The 13,414-nt window shown below is 40.5% G+C and overlaps 1 protein-coding gene across 3 annotated transcripts in view; it reads left to right on the top strand.

The window, feature by feature from the left end:
• Nucleotides 1-5,538: 5,538 nt before the first annotated feature.
• Nucleotides 5,539-13,414, top strand: part of LOC110525827 (solute carrier family 23 member 2) — a 76,824-nt gene continuing 68,948 nt past the window's right edge. For all 3 annotated transcript variants that reach the window (XM_021606272.2, XM_021606271.2, XM_036979964.1), the window contains exon 1: nt 5,539-5,854. The gene's annotated coding sequence lies outside the window, so the exon portion shown is untranslated. The remainder of the gene's footprint in view (nt 5,855-13,414) is intronic.

Here is a 13,414-nt window from a genome sequence, read left to right as displayed (position 1 = left end):
TCTGTACTGCTCTATTGGTAGTAAGTAGTAGGTGGGGTTAAGGTTAAGGCCAAACCAAATCTGTGGGCAGGTTTTCTTAACAGTTACAGAATACTAATTGATGGAATTGTAGCCTTACATCTTTAGTATGTCTTTTTGGATCATTTGATCGTACAGGTATTTTGTTTCATTTCAAGTCAGTTCTGGAGTTTTGAGTTACCCCTACGTGCGGTGGGCTCTAACCCTACTGGTTGCGTCTGGCCATAGTTCTAGGTGACACAGTGAGGGTCACTCTGTTCTGTCACCAACGGACCAGCGAGTCACCAACGGATAAGCATGAGATGTACAGTATGTCAGTGCCTCCTTATAATGTGTGTAACAACAAGACAGATATACTAAGATGTATATGTGTTATAAACTAAAGCCATCCTCAGATGAATACAGAGTATACAGCTATGGCCTGATCCCTCTTCTCAATCGTTCATCAGGGGAGGTTTTGTTTTGTTAATGTCCCAAAATGGCCCCCTTATTTCCTTTCAGGAATAGGGTCCATTGTGATGTGATCATCCGAGGTCTGAGCACTGACCGCTAGTGATGACATCACTGTAATTTCCTATCCTAAGCCCTGATAAGGTATGTGGTGTTGTTGTTGTACAGATATATGCAGTAGTGAATGAAGGAACAGTGTTCCTGTGGCAGAAAATATTATTACATGCCTGTTCTTCTCATTGAAACCAAAAGCATTTCTGGGACGGCAAAAATATGCCATAATCCTGATGCGGTAATACCATGGTAAATAATGGTAATACTATAATCCTTTATACCTGTAACACGTTGACTGCTCAGACTGCAGACAAACCCCATACCCACACCCCGCCCCACCCCATACTTTCATACCCCTACACCTAAGCCCTAACCACCAAAGCCCCTAGGCACCAGGCCCTATATATTGTACCCTGTGGCCCTGTTCTAGGAAATCACATTGTCTCAAAGGTAGAGTGTCGTAACAGAGGTTTTCTCTGTCTTTGCCATAACAACATAGCTCATGTGACCTGGCCTGGAGCCGATTAGTTCTGTTCACACGTGTGCGCGTGTGTGTTTGTTTGTGCGGTGTGGCATGAATGAATGAAACAGACTAGAGACCAAACCATAGAACTAAAGCATGCACAGATAGCATGGCCAAGCCCTGGTGCCTGGCCTAAATGTCATACACACACACACACACACACACACACACACACACACACACACACACACACATAGACATATATATACTCACACACACACTCCATGTGAGCCACTCTCTCCATGAGAAAACAATGTTGTGTTATTTACTGTTTGAAGGAGGGCCTGTTTTGAAGCAGAAAGACTAGAATGACCAGTGCAAACATGAGGGAATTCTTAACTCATAATTAATTTGAATTCTAAATGGCCTGATTGAGAATTCCCAGGATTCCTAGGCTGTATGTGTTGATCACTTCACTATCCGTGGGACGTCATCATGAGTGGGTGGGTGGGTGTGTATGTGAGCGTTACAAAGTGTACGCGTGTGCATGAGCGCTAGAACGTGTGTGTGTGTTACCAAGTGGAGCATGATGTAAATCCAGGCTTTAGCATCTCTAGTGCTACTCCTCCTGCCAAACACCTTCACAAACATGTGACTCCTGATTCTACTGTCCCAAATCCTCAGGTCTCAGCTCCCTTACACCACACATGCGCACACACACACACACACACACACACACACACACACACACACACACACACACACACATTAAGGTTCAAGTTCTGGAATACTACATGCCTACATAAGCCTTTACCTCACATACCTGTAGTCATTGTCATGTGGGGTACTTTATCTCACATGCATAAATAACCACCAGAGCGAGCACTGAGAGAGAGTTTGTGTATGTCTGATCTCACTCCCTGGTGTATGCGTCAGTGGCAGGTGCTGGTAGGGTAAAGGCTGATTGGGGATTAGTCAAGTGCCAGGCCATAGCAGGTCAGGAGGACACGGCCACTTTGGCCAATGAAAAATGAAGCACTTTAGTTAGTTCATTGAGTGGATAATATACTGTAGCAGATCTTACACTACAGAGCCAATAATAAACAACATAAAGAGTAGATCTAAGAGCAGGTGCCTGCTGTACATCAAATCGTATTCATTATTGTCTAAAAGGCAAAACTGATCCTAGAACAGCACTTCCAATCTGAGATGCTTGTTGATAAATACATGCCCAAATATGACTTTGTTTCTGGATGGAGACTGATTTGCCAGACTGCTGTATAAATTCCTCTGTTGGTCTTTGAGTTGACTGCCTGATCTGTTAGGTACCTGCTTTGATCATTGATTTAGTTGCTGTGAGTTTTATTGTTGTTATTTATCTGTGTTGGAAAATGGCGGTGATAAAATAACATGGTTATTGCTTATTGTGGTGGAAGGGAATTGGAGATGAGCAGAGTAATGTGATGATGAGATGAAAACAAATGGAATGTGATAAGATGTGATATTGTTGCATAACATGAGAATATCACCACTTGATGCCGACGAAGAGCACCACTATGAGGAAGTTGGACTTTCACATTGAGAAACAGAAGGGCGAAAGCTAGGAGGATAACCTAGGTTAACGATGTGGGCCTGCAATCGGAGGGTTGCCAGGCTGAATATCATGCCTGATCTAGGATTCTAGATAAGACCTCACACTTAAAAATCAATCAACCTCAGGTGAACTTTTAATGCAGAGAGCTAAATCAGGGTCACACAGTGTTTGAACTTTGAAACAAAAGTACTTTGAAACAAAAGTATACACCTCACACACATGGTTATGAACCATGGCAGATATAGAGTTGAAATGTATTTAGTTTTGAATTTGCATCCCAATATTATACTTTATATACATAATTTAAGACTGAAATATAACAAAACCGTTTAACATAGAAACACAGGATTTTCAGCGTTTAATTTTTTTTAATGTTTATTAACTATAAAATGTTATGAATAACATTCCACCCATGAGGCCACTAGGTCATTTGACTGCAGGAAAGGTCTATGCAGTAACATACTACAGGCCAAATAGGCAACTGACTTCAGGTAAAGTATTAACGTTTTACTGCAGTAGGTTAAATCAGGGTCACACAGCGGGATTCTTGGTAGTCTTAACAAATCTACTTTGAAACAGAGGTATACACCTCATACACATGGTTATGGGCTTAAAAAAGAAGACACCTGTACCATGTCAGATATAGAGTTTAAATGTATTCAATTTTGAGTTTGCAGTCCAATATTACATGTTATATACATCACAGAAGACTGAAATATTAACAAAACCCGTTTGACACAGAGACACCAGATTTTCTGCGGGTTTTTTGAAATGTTTATTAATTATAAAATGATGAACGATATGAATAACATTCCACCCATGAGGCCACTAGAGGGAGATTTGGTCCTTTGACTGCAGGAAAGAGCTACCAGAAATGAATGTAACCAATAACAGTACATTTACTACTAGTAACATACGATATGTAATGGGGAATTTATAAAAAATAAACAATCAAAGGGCAAACAGTTAACACAATAAAACAATGAATGCGCAAGAATTGGTGGGAGACAGCTGGGTGCATTCTGGAGAGAGATGTGCCAACATCTTCGCCACACATCCCTCCCCTTCTTCTTGTCTCAACATTTCAAATGATACTAAAGGCACATCATCTTTACATCATCTTTACACACATTTTAGATGTGATTGCTTTTTACTGACAGCTGCATCTCAATAATCAGCTAGGCCTATATTGCCAAGCTCGCTGCCCAAATTGCGGGATTCCCAATTAGGCATGTATATGTGATTTGAAACAATCCACAGCTTTAAAAGAAGCAAATTATCCCCTGTGGCTAAGTCATGCTCTCTGGTGAAGTATTTTGAATGATTTTATTTATTTCTGTTTTTTTTATTTTATTTATTTCACCTTTATTTAACCAGGTAGGCTAGTTGAGAACAAGTTCTCATTTGCAACTGCGACCTGGCCAAGATAAGGCATAGCAGTGTGAACAGACAACACAGAGTTACACATGGAGTAAACAATTAACAAGTCAATAACACAGTAGAAAAAAGGGGAGTCTATATATACATTGTGTGCAAAAGGCATGAGAAGGTAGGCAAATAATTACAATTATGCAGATTAACACTGGAGTGATAAATGATCAGATGGTTATGTACAGGTAGAGATATTGGTGTGCAAAAGAGCAGAAAAATAAAAATAAATAAATAAAAACAGTATGGGGATGAGGTAGGTGAAAATGGGTGGGCTATTTACCAATAGACTATGTACAGCTGCAGCGATCGGTTAGCTGCTCAGATAGCAGATGTTTGAAGTTGGTGAGGGAGATAAAAGTCTCCAACTTCAGCGATTTTTGCAATTCGTTCCAGTCACAGGCAGCAGAGAACTGGAACGAAAGGCGGCCAAATGAGGTGTTGGCTTTAGGGATGATCAGTGAGATACACCTGCTGTATAGACGGGAGTAATTGTATACTTTTGACAAAAGTATTTCAATTTACTTTAGGCTACAGTGACTACTGTTACCGAATCATGTCCTATGCTTAGGTTACTCATCACATTAGGAATTGTATTTTATTGTTGGCCTGCAAATTCTTTATTATAAAGGGGATTTTTCCCCCCAACCCCCTGCACTCAGCACCCCCTACTCAAAACAAAATCCTGCTGCTATGCAGACAGACAGGCAGACAGACAGACATGCATACATGCAGTATAGAGAGATTGAATTATCAGGAAACTGGTTAATATTGGCACAGTTCACATTTCAACAGTGAGATGACTGCACAATATTGCAGTACTTCAGTCTACAATGCAATCTGGAGACCGTTTTTTAGAAGGCCTACATTAAACCATTATTGTGTTCCTCCCCCCTCTTGGTCTTGTTTTGGATATGTAATTATTTGGGTTATATATTTGGGCAGCATGTCTATGTTTGTGGAGCATGGGTCTTGAAGAACTGTGTTGCTGCGATACGCCTAGAATACCACTAGATGTGAGTATGGAACGGTGCAAATATCCACAGAACCAGGGAGAAAGTGGAAGACGACATTTTGTGTTCATAAAAACAGGGATAAGCTTGTCGAAACGAGAGCACTGAGAAAGAGGGGGAGATTGGAGGAGAAACATTGAGAGAAAGAGGAAGGGTAGGCTTCTGGAACCGGCGTGCCCAGAACACATTGAATTTTGCCGCGTTCTAAAACCTGGAAACTCGGAAATATCCGACTTCAGTTTTGTTCAAGACAACTGTGTACGAGCTCCGACTGGGATAAATCTTTTGAACGGTCAGCCAACTCGGAATTCATAGTCGGAAACACGGGTATATTTATAGAGCCCCGACTTTCCGACCTGAAGATCACTGACGTCATGATTTGACCTCATTTTATTCCCAGTTGTCTTGAACGCACTAAAGTCGTAAGTCAGAAGTTTTTGAGTTCCCGGTTGTCATGAACGTGGCAGTAAGCACAAAGAGGAAGGGCGTGACGTCAGGGCCTATCTGAGCATGCGCTGTTATGTGTCCAGTCAACCCCGTGCCTATCTGTAGACTACATAATACACACTCTTTCTGTATCTACAGACATTGCTGTCTGACAGCCCCAAACACTGGCGCAGGAGACTACATGAATAGTTATTTTCTACCTACTAAGAACTGGACCAACACACATCTAACGCTCATTTCGGCGTCATTTGAAGGTTGTTGTTCGGGTTTAACCTACCTTTGGCTGTATCACCCCTAACCAACCCTAACCTCACCAGCACCGCCACGGGGACTTTACCATAACCCTGAAGGGAAACGGGTCCTGCCGGTGTTCCTTCCCCAGGACAGGTGAGTGTTTACCTGGGGAGCCAGCTGTTTGGTGCTCACTAGCAGTATTTGCATCATTCTCGTGATGGGGAATATGACGCCATAGCTAGCTACAGTGTGACAGAGAGAGGGAGATATACAACATCCGAGGATGGACCAATAGCAAACGCGGAGGGAGCAGAAGGATCATGTCTATAGCAATGCATGCTCATAATCAGAGGGCCTCATAATTTAATGAAAAGAGATGCGCAGTGGAATAGTATGAGTAATTGCTTTCTATTGATTAGCATATAGGCAATTTCATGGTAACAGAATGACGCTGAGACTACGATTTTTGGCAAAGTTAAACAAACCATACAACTCTATGCATAAGGACTACTTTCAAAAATGTCCACATAAAACAACCCATATACTTGAAAAACAGTGCAGATGTAAAGTTTTGTAACACAATGACAGTAAAATGGCCCTTTTTATGTGACCAAGTTTTGCAAAAACTCTGTTCAACATCTACTCTGAATTGAGATTCAATGATGTCTGCATAAATAATGGGCTGCTTGGACATCGCAGTAGAGCACAGTACATTGTACCCTAGTGTGCTTTACTGTACAGACCTATACACTACTCTACTTTGAGTGTGTGAGAGAGAGAAGACTGTTTTCACAATTCTGTCAATAACAGAATGCCAGTGGAAGGGAGGACAGTAGCTGGTGACCTAACTGCGGTTTCCGATTTCACCTTTTAATTGCTTAATAAATCATAAACACAACTGTTATCAGTAAAATTAAATATAAATGTTATTAGTTTCCAAGGGTCTTAACTTCAACATTATTGTGTTTTGATTTACAGTACCAGTCAAAAGTTTGGACACACCTATTCATTCAAGGGTTTTTCTTTATTTTCTATATAGTAGAATAATAGTGACGACATCACAACTACGAAAACACATATGGAATCATGTAGTAACTAAAAAAAGTGTTAAAGAAATCTAAATATATTTTATATATGAGATTCTTCAAAGTAGTCACCCTTTGCCTTGATTACAGCTTTGCACACTCTTGGCATTCTCTCAACCAGCTTCACCTGGAATGTTTTTCCAACAGTCTTGACGAAGTTCCCACATATGCTGAGCACTTGTTGGCTGCTTTTCCTTGACTCTGCGGTCCAACTCATCCCAAACCATCTCAATTGGGTTGAAGTCAAGTGATTGTGGAGGCCAGGTCATCTGATGCAGCACTCCATCACTCTCCTTCTTGGTCAAATAGCCCTTACACAGCCAGCCTGTAGGTGTGTTGGTTCATTGTCATGTTGAAAAACAAATGATAGTCTCACTAAGCGCAAACCAGATGTGATGGCGTATCGCTGTAGAATACTGTTGAAGCCATGCTGGTTAAGTGTGCCTTGAATTCTAAATAAATCACAGACAGTGTCACCAGCAAAGCACCATCACACCTCCTCCAGGCTTCACGGTGGGAACTACACATGCAGAGATCATCCGTTCACCTACTCAGCATCTCACAAAGACACAGCGGTTGGGACCAAAAATCTCAAATTTGGACTCATCAGACCAAAGAACAGATTTCCCCCGGTTTAATGTCCATTGCTTGTGTTTCTTGGCCCAAGCAAGCCTTCTTATTGGTGTCCTTTATGAGTGGTTTCTTTGCAACAATTCGACTATGAAATCCTGATTCACGCAGTCTCCTCTGAACAGTTGATGTTGAGATATCTGTTACTTGTGATGCATTTATTTGGGCTGCAATTTCTGAGGCTGGTAATGAACTTATCTTCTGCAGCAGAGGTAACTCTGGGTCTTCCTTTTTTTGTGGTGGTCCTCATGAGAGCCAGTTTCATCATAGCGCTTGATGTTTTTTGCGACTGCACTTGAATAAACTTTCAAATAACTTGAAATATTCTGTATTGACTGACCTTCATGTCTTAAAGTAATGATGGACTGTCTTTGCTTATTAGAGCTGTTCTCGCCATAATATGGACTTGGTCTTTAACCAAATAGGGCTATCTTCTGTATACAACCCCTACCTTGTCACAACACAACTGATTGGCTCAAACATATTAAGAAGGAAAGAAATTCCACAAATGAACTTTTTACAAGGCACACCTGTTAATTTAAATGCATTCCAGGTGACTACCTCATGAAGCTGGTTTGGGATGGGATGAGATTTGGGAATAGTTGGACCGCAGAGTGAAGGAAAAGCAGCCAACAAGTGCTCAGCATATGTGCGAACTCCTTCAAGACTGTTGGAAAAGCATTCCAGGTGAAGCTGGTTGAGAGAATGTCAAGAGTGTGAAAAGCTGTCATCAAGGTAAAGGGTGGCTAATTTGAAGAATCTCAAACATAACATATATTTTGATTTGTTTCACACGTTTTTGCTTACTACATAATTCAATTTGTGTTATTTCAGTGTTGATGTCTTCACTATTATTCTACAAAGTAGAAAATAGTAAAAATAAAGTAAAATCCTTGAATGAGTAGGTGTGTCTAAACTTTTGACAGGTACTGTATTTCAAATACATTTTTAAGACTTCTTCTGGTAGATATTTTTCGAGACCTCTCTTCCATCTGTTTGACTAGAAACCAAAGCCTTTGATTATTACTAGTTTTAGAATGGGAAATAATAATAAAAAACTGTGTGTGTGTATATAATATATATAATTGAAAGGTGTGTGTGTGTGTGTGTGTGTGTGTGTGTGTGTGTGTGTGTGTGTGTATATATATATATATATATATATATATATATATATATATATATATATGCATGCCTTCATTTCTGTAAAATATAGACTCTAAAATATAGAAAAAATAGTCATTTTACCTCTCCCCCTTCCCTTCATCTTATAACGTGTGTGTGTTAAAATTTGTTGTTACATAAGAAGGACTATTCATCGATATCCATCCATCAATCACCATGTAGGGATTGCATCTGATTTTTAGGGTGAGATTTATTACCATGGTTGTCCTGGAAACAATGCTTGGAGGAATGTGTGTGTGTGCGTCACTTGCGTGAGCCAACATGAGGAAGAAAGATTTGTTTTGTCCTCCGGTTACCAAAAAGTTATTCGTAGCCTATAATCTATGGCGATTTCTACACAATTAAAGGCTCCAGCAGAACCTTTGGTTTGTAGGTTAGGCTGCACAAGTTAGGCCATGTCATTATGATCAATATGAACCATGCACGCTCTCTCGCCACGGGGAGTGCGTGAGTGTGAGAGAGGATATGCTCCCCTCTGATCCCCTTCATTAATGTAGCTTACAAATTGTGTTTTAGGTGTTATTTAAATCACATTCTCAAATAAAATGTTTAACATAATGGCTTAACTTTGCCTCCACAGCTGTTTCATGGGGATTTGGCTATTAAGCCTGTAGCCTACCGTTATTAATAATGAATATTATTACTAGTGTGAGAGCTGGGCCACCCGGTTGACTTGTGCTGCAGTGGGTCTCAGACCAATATAGTCTGACTGCGACCCGCATCCGGGGATGTTCTTCCCGCCCCCTCTTTCAACTGGCTCCTGGATGCTTCTCTTTCTATTGATTCTTGGCTACTTCCTCGTTCTAGTTTACTCCTGCCGGAATTCTATCTTTTAACCTGCACTTAAGCCTACCTTTCCCTTCAAGACATTGGGTTCTATGTTAATATATTTCTGACTGCCGAACGAAGCTCTCCTCTTGTGCACACGACATGGCTCTGGTCGTAGTGGCTGGTGCGTAGTTAGGATAAATGAAACGGCAAATCATTACAGTTAATAAAAAGTCTCATAGATCAGACTCCAATCTCAGGTGTGTCCCGAGATGATAACAAATACTTAAGAGGCACGGCAAACAAAAGGTTTAAGCCAAACCATTGGCAACCAAGCCTAGCGTTGTACTTTCTCCTATGTCAGTGGCACACGCTTTATGATTGGAGCTTATACTATTGCCCTGCGGCCACCTCCATTGGACAATGCTGCAAGAAGTGTGCTGTAAGGACAGCTCCCCGTACCCAGTTCACGTTGGACATGGATAGCTCAGATTTGATCACACTATGCTTCCTTACCATAGGCCTACCTCTGCTCTATACCCCACTTTTCTAGCCACTCCACCATCTCCCTACAACCTGCCCTTTTGCCGTAGGCCTACCTAATTTCCTTAAATTACACTTGGTATAGGCCTATAAGCAGCTCTCACCTTCCTATGATGTATTAAACCACCGACCCGCCTCCACCCCGCTCGCCTCCCTTCTGCCCCGCTGGGAAGGCCAGTTAAACCCAGGGCCGTGCCCTAGGGCTGACTTTCTAGTGGGGAACGGACCATCTCCTGTAAAGGACCTGGTCTTGCAGGTGGGGGGTGGTCAGCACAATTCCGGCCTGGGGATGTGGGCCTGGTCCGAGGTCGGTTGCGTTCCACCTGACTAGCCTACGTCAACGACTAATCCTCCACCTGTTCCATTATCAATCCTAAGGGTTTTTCTACTAAAATATGTGATATTTTGTGTAATTCGTTGACCATTCATGCGTTAAGTTTCTTGACAATGTTGAACTTTGAAACCTGTGTCTTTTTGATAATCAGAAGCTGAAACTCATGAAATTCAGGTAGAAAAAGCATGATTTATTTTACGTAAGTCATCAGCGGTGGATCCGGTGACACTAAGGCGCAATTACGCATGCGACACGATAGGCCTATTAATTAGCCCTACTACTATTACATTCAGGACGCCAGTGTCGCTCACTAAAACAAACACAAATGAATAACCAATTACTTAATAATATTAATAATAATATTAGGCCAACATGGGAATCAAGTATACCACAGTTAGATTGCTCAGATTTGTGGGGCACTGTTATGGATAATTGGCCTGAAAGTATCATCTTCTCCCACTGCCAAGCAGACTATAACGGCTGACATAGAGCAATAGCCTAGCATTCCAGCTGACTAGTTTAAAAAATATTTTTTCTTGGACACACACACACACACACACAATGAATTCCTGGTGGGCTGGGACCTGGGAGGGTTCGCCAAGCAACAGGCCCTCCCAAGTGGCAGTTTTTAGAGGTCGGTCGTCAGGAGCACCATGAGGGTTCTACCCTCGACACTAATTTGCCTACTTTAATAGCCTAATAATAATAGGCCTACCTGTTATTTTAACAGCCACTGGTCAATGAATAGGGTAGGCTACGGTGTTAGAATGTCTACAATTAATCAAGAAAATAAATCTTACATTTCATAAAAGTAGACCTATAGGTGTTGCAAACTGTATCTGGTGACTAAATGGAAACTAGATGACTAAGGAATCCAATCCATCTCAATGTTCCCGAAATAATCCATGAGATCAGATTAACTCACTGCATTTATGCGTGAGAATATTTACACCTAATGTAAATATTCAAGTGTACATTCACCTTTTTTATTTAAACTTTTTGATGAGGCAAGGACTGCTGACAATCTAAACCTATAATCGTTTGTATAGGACACGTAGGTAGGCCTACAGTAGTATAGTGTTGATAAAGAAAAACCTGAGCACCATTCAATTCTGTATTAAACTTCACAAGTAGTTTGTTGGACATGATGATTAGATGGTAATGGCCATAGTGTTATATTCTAACATTTGAATTTGGGTGAATAATTGCGGTCTGGATGAAGTTAGTGTTCAGGCTAAATTTACATAACCTTTTGCGATTAACCAGCTGGTTCCGATGCTTATTTTGTGGGAGAAGAGACAATGTGGATAACTCCACAATAAACACCCATGTGTAACAACAGGTGAACGTGAAATCAAACGCGTCACATTATTCTGCGTATTCTTCACACCGTTTCTATTACTCAACATGCTCCAGCTGTGACGGTGCCGAGGGTATTCACTCACCTCCCAGACACCAGAGATCACGTGGCGTAGTTGTCTTTCTGATGAACCTATGTAACGTAGAGCGGAGGCAATAGATAGGCCAATAATTAAGTCTCTCTTTTCAAACTCATTTCTTGACACCTTCCAGTCAAACATGAATGGGGCCGTAGATTATGGCAGTCATCTCTCGATAACGTTTTTAATTGAACAATAATGTGCATTTTATTACAGAATGGTGAAATGAAATCGATTACCACCTCCTCACAGCTGTAGCCATACTGATACTATTGGTTAAAGCTGCAATCAGCAGTTGAAACAATAACAAAGTGGACTCCCCACCACGGTGTGAACCCGGAGGATTGGGCTGGAGAAATGTAACCGCTCTCAAAGTCAAAGGAGCTATGGATGCAAGGACTGACAATCCATGATGTCAAAATTATAGTTTTAACCATGTTACATTTACTCTTTACAAACATTGGAGTAAAACAAGCTCATATTCTGGGTTCTGAAGGGGTGTGACAGTTGAACTAAGCTCACAAGACATTTATAAGTCATATTCTTCAAGAATGAATGGGTACATTTAATTAATTTATAAGTCCAAAAATGGATGAAGCAACTAATGATTGCCCCTTGAAGTGATGTTTGTTTCCACCTCAGTCTGGGATCAACAGGATATCCTTCTTTAGATTGTCCCACGCTGGCCCACACAAGTCTTTCCAGCTCTGTCTCTGTGGAGTGATGTGGGTTTTTTGTTGACCATGTGTTGTAGCTGTCTCCAGCTGTTCTGTTTCCAGATATTCAGGATTACCAATTGAAGATGACTGATCAGTCAGACACTTCTCTGTACAATCAAGAAGTTTCTTTATTCACCGCACACAGGATCCTGGGGAACATGATATCACATCCAAGCATGGCGGAAACATGTTCAAAGACCAGGCTACACAAGTCAGTCTTTTTTTATATTTCTGAGTTCACGTTACATCACCGTCTTGGCTCGTAGGGAGATATAAGATCTGAGATCTACAGTAGGATGGGGTTAAACCAAGCCTAGACTTAAACATGATAAATGGCATTTGAAAATCTATTCTAAAAGGTTACCGGTAGCCAGTGTAGAGAAGCAGTTGTGATATGGTTACATTTCCTGGTGTATATACTAGAGGTCGACCGATTTATGATTTTTCAACGCCGATACCGATTATTGGAGGACAAAAAAACCCGATACCGACTTAATCGACCGATTTTTAAAAATTAAAAAATATTTAATTTATTTATTTATTTATATATATATATATATATATATTTTTTTTTAAATTTATTTTATTTATTTGTAATAATGACAGTTACAACAATACTGAATGAACACTTATTTTAACTTAATATAATACATCAATAAAATCAATTTAGCCTCAAATAAATAATGAAACATGTTCAATTTGGTTTAAATAATGCAAAAACAAAGTGTTGGAGAAGAAAGTAAAAGTGCAATATGTGCCATGTACGAAAGCTAACGTTTAAGTTCCTTGCTCAGAACATGAGAACATATGAAAGCTGGTGGTTCCTTTTAACATGAGACTTCAATATTCCAAGGTAAGAGGTTTTAGGTTGTAGTTAAATAGTCCTATAAATACTATATTATCTCTATACCATTTGTATTTCATATACCTTTGACTATTGGATGTTCTTATAGGCACTTTAGTATTGCCAGTGTAACAGTATAGCTTCCGGCCCTCTCCCCGCTCCTACCTGG

Source organism: Oncorhynchus mykiss, chromosome 6 (assembly GCF_013265735.2).
Source record: "Oncorhynchus mykiss isolate Arlee chromosome 6, USDA_OmykA_1.1, whole genome shotgun sequence".
NCBI lineage: Eukaryota > Metazoa > Chordata > Actinopteri > Salmoniformes > Salmonidae > Oncorhynchus > Oncorhynchus mykiss.
Note: the sequence above shows the minus strand (reverse complement) of the source record. Positions and strands in the feature narration are given on the sequence as shown.